The following is a 4,296-nucleotide window of genomic DNA, read 5'->3' as shown; positions in this document are numbered from 1 at the left end:
TCAGAGAGCGGACGATAACTACCGTCCTCCGAGTCGTTAGGCCTGGCCTGTTCGTCAGGGCTAGCTTGCCCGTTTTCTTGCTCCTCCTGTTCAGATATTACCTCGGCAAGGTCTTCATTGTTTTCGGCATCGTCCGGCGTATTATTTTCACAGGTGTCAGCATTGCTGTCTTTTGAACGACGTGACTTAGAGCGGCACCGAGGACGCCGGCGTTTTTGTTGTGTCTCAGGAGGTTTATTCTCGACTGGATTTTCTTTGTCATCGTCGTTGGTTATTTTGGGTGTATCCACCATGTACACATCGTATGAAGAAGTGGGCGTCCAGCGTCCCGTATATGGCGGGTTCTGGTCTTGCTCCTCATCAGCATCGTCGTCCATACCGTCGATGTCTTCGGAGTCGTAATCAAGCATGTCGGTTAAATCCTCGATTGTGGCTATGAAGTGGGTGGCAGGTGGGAAGCAAGATTCTCCTTTATCAGCCCCTAGTTTGAACCGAACATAGTTCGGCTGTGAGTCCCCCGCCAAGGACATGCTCTTTAATGAGTTTAGCACATCACCCAAGGGCGAGTGTTGGAAGATGTCCGTGGCGCCGAACTCGAAGATCGATAAACGATCAAGTTCGGCATCCGTGGGCTCACATGGTTTGGAACTTACGCCCAGAAATGAGTCCGGAGTTCCGGTGACACAAATATTGTGTGAGGTTACGTCCATGTGCGGCTCCAACAACGGGGAATCTGTAGCCTCCGTGGTGGGGTTGAGCCTCCAATCCTTGGACGATGCTGTATGCTCTGGATCTAAGGCCGGAGCCGTTATAGGAGCTATCTCCTGGATACGGTTTGACGACAGAGTTAAGTCATGTTCATCAAGGTGACCAGGAGTGGCTGCCGCGGTCTCGAATCCGGCTAAGATCAAATCTCCATGGACGTCCGCGACATAGTTCAAGCTCCCAAATCTGACCTAATGGCCAGGGGCGTAGCTATCGATCTGCTCCAGGTGGCCAAAGGAGTTGGCCCATAGTGCGAAGCCGCCGAATACGAAGATCTGTCCGGGGAGAAAGGTTTCTCCTTGGACAGCGTCATTGTTGATGATTGAAGGGGCCATCGAAACCTTTTGGGGATGGCACAGTGGAACTCTCAATGAAAGCACCAATGTCGGTGTCAAAACCGGCGGATCTCGGTTAGGGGGTCCCGAACTGTGCGTCTAAGGTCGATGGTAACAGGAGTCAGGGGACACGATGTTTACCCAGGTTCGGGCCCTCTTTATGGAGGTAATACCCTACTTATTGCTTGATTGATCTTGATGAATATGAGTATTACAAGAGTTGATCTACCATTAGATTATAGTGGCTAAACCCTAGAAGTCTAGCCTGTATGACTATGGTAATGAGTCTATCTCCCTCTGGACTAAGTCCTCCGGTTTATGTAGACACCGGGAGGATCTAGGGTTACACAAGGTCGGTTACAAAGAAAGGAATCTACATATTTGGTCGCCAAGCTTGCCTTCCACGCCAAGGAGAGTCCCATCCGGACACGGGTGCAGTCTTCGGTCTTCGTATCTTCACAGCCCATCAGTCCGGCCCATGGCTAACAGGCCGTACACCCGAGGACCCCTTAGTCCAGGACTCCCTCAGAGGCTCACCCTCTAATGTGTCATTGTGTGTGTAAATTGTAATGACTTTTTTTACTAATAGGGGTGAAAAGGTCGCTTAGTGACTTTTTTTTACTAAACCAACGACTTTTTATGTCCTGGGAGAAGGTGAATGCAGTGCACAGGGCACATGCATATGATGAGCCACCTCGTCCTCTACGTGTGGCAGTGTGACAATCCGACTACCTCATCTTTGTCCCGTTCCTACCCGTCATCGTGGAGGCCCAAAACGGAATGTTCAAGAGGGGGATAGGGGCCAATTCGTCATGGTGAATGTCACTGTGTGCATGTCGAATGTGTGCCATCTAATGTGCTACCACTTCGTTGCCAAGTCCGCATGTTTTACATTGTAATAGAGCCAGATGGCGTGGCGGCTCTCCACCAGCAATGCCTGCCCGGCATAGCTATGCTTGAAGATTTTGTCAGGGTGGACGATCGAGGCATGGGAGGCATGGTACTAATCCCACACATCCTTAACAGAGATGTGAGGGGAAACATGTGGTGTCCGATATGAGTTGCATGGGCGAGCCCTCTCCCGCTCATACGGGATATGTACGTTCCCGTGTTGGATATCCTTAAAAGTGGAGTGTGTTATGAGATTCCAACCCACACATTCATCAAGGGCAGGATCCTCCTGCGCGGCCTCTAGCGCATAATGTTGATCCTCCTCCTCTCTGCTTGCTCCTCTTCCATCACCTGCTCCTCCAAGAGCGACACCCATTCTGGCCACATGGGAAGCGGCATGACGACATGAATGATGAAAGGGGCTATAGGCAACTGTGTTGTCAGTGGAGGTTGTGAGCTATTCAACCATGGCAATGACCTTTTTACAGTCGCGAATGGTGGGTGACGGAAAAACATGGCGGGCGTTGGAAAAATGTGCCGGGAGTGGCCGCGAGCAGTTGACACACGTTGTCATGACCGTCTGCGGCGCCATTGGTAGGGACAAAAAATGGGCCGCGCGAAAGGCTGAGGAGAGCGCTCACATGCGGTTGGTTGATGGATGGAGCACACTCCAAACACCTAGTGTCAAAATATGAAGACTTGCGGGTTTGATATGAAACGCCCTCCATAAATTATGACTATCTGAGGTTGGATGACGACTCTCTTAGAGCGTTATTTTTGCTCAAAATCGTCATATTAATGATTATAATGACGATTGAGCCAATACGATGACTCGGAGTTGCTGTAATATATACCACAAGATGGGTGTCGGTCAAGGGTAGTAGAACTTTCGCTAAGAATTAATTTGGAGAGCCAACATGCAACATGTCTGGGTCGTAAAGGCTTTGCTCAGATTTCTCTGCTTTGACTCTTAGCCATCTGATCATCATCAACAGAACAATATATATCATCTAGTATAGGTGGTTCTCGTGGAAGGGAGGATCCTCGCAGCAACCCCCAGGGTCTTGCGGTGAGGCGCAAGTGCCGACGTAGTTGCAGACAGCGGTGGCGGCGGAGTGGCGCCGTCGTCGCTGCAGCCTGGGCAGTACTTCGACCTCGCGCCTGATGCCCAGGGCGCCGGAGGTCGTTGCCCCTCGCGGTTTCCGTCCAGAGAAACTGCATGCATGCACACGTCGATTGATCAATCCGGCCAAGCATACACAGAAAGAAATGGTTGGTTGTTCGAGGGAAACGAATACCTTGGACCGCGGCCGAGCACGCCAAGGAACAGAGTAGGAGAGCCAGCAGGAGGGTGACGCCGCTGCCGCGTGCCCGCAAAGAAGAAGAAGAAGAAGAAGAAGAAGAAGAAGAAGAACGCTCCATGCTACTTAGGGAAGCTTCTCTGTCGGCTATTCTCGATGTCTTTGCGCGTGCTTGCTTTATAGGGAAGGAACTATTCGCGCAGAGAAGGTCGTCTGGCGACGTTGTCTTGGATTAGTTCGTGACTCCACGGAATTATAATGGTCAGAGTCGTCCTTGGTCAACATGGTGTGCTGTAGTGATAGGCGCTCGTGTATATACTGTGTACAGTGTGCCATGTGCCCATGTGTGTGTACTGTTGTCTGTAATGGCCTGAGCGTGATGTGTGAATGCTGCGTACTTCTCCAAATAAATGTTGTCTCCTGTCACAACTGTGAGGAAGGGACGGCCCACCTACGACTACCAGCGATGGAGAAAAAAATACGCGAGCGCTGTGTTAGAAAAACTTTAGCAGAGTCGTTATTTGATTGTCATATAATAACTGCTTTTTTTCTCGAAAAAAATTAATCCCTATTAAAATGATTGTGGGGATATTTGGAGCACACTCCAACCCAAAAACAGTTTGGCACAAGCGAATCCCCCCCTCACGCTGCTCTTCCATCCCACCCTTCTGCCTTCTCTTCCTCGTTGTAGCACCGTTTTTGAATGCTTCCGTCTATCCCTGGTCCCTATCGACCACGTGATGGGCGCTGCCTCCCCCCTTGGCCTAGTCAATTTGTTTGGAGTTGGATCCACCAGAGCAGTTCTATGAGAGGTGTTTTAAGCAAGGAGATCGAAAATCACAGCAAAATGAGCTTGGACTCGGGTTTGAGTTGGTTAGTGATGTTTGTGGGAGGAAGGAGTGTGTGGTAGCTGGAATACGTGAAGGGGAGCCACCATGGGCCCACGAGGCAGGGGGCGCGCCCTGGACCCTCGTGGCTAGATGCTTGCTCCCCCTGCTGTGTTC

General features: G+C 50.8%; 1 long non-coding RNA gene across 1 annotated transcript; it reads right to left on the bottom strand.

The window, feature by feature from the left end:
* Nucleotides 1-2,869: 2,869 nt before the first annotated feature.
* LOC125524360 (uncharacterized) lies at nucleotides 2,870-3,522 on the bottom strand. The gene is made up of 2 exons (XR_007290700.2): nucleotides 3,290-3,522; nucleotides 2,870-3,206 (listed from the first exon to the last, which is right to left on the bottom strand). It is a non-coding gene; the product is annotated as an uncharacterized LOC125524360 (long non-coding RNA).
* Nucleotides 3,523-4,296: the final 774 nt, after the last annotated feature.

This window comes from Triticum urartu, chromosome 7A (assembly GCF_056163025.1).
Source record: "Triticum urartu cultivar PI428250 chromosome 7A, HENAU_Tu73, whole genome shotgun sequence".
Lineage (NCBI taxonomy): Eukaryota > Viridiplantae > Streptophyta > Magnoliopsida > Poales > Poaceae > Triticum > Triticum urartu.
The sequence above is the reverse complement of the archived record's forward strand: the minus strand, read 5'-3'. Positions and strand labels throughout refer to the sequence as shown.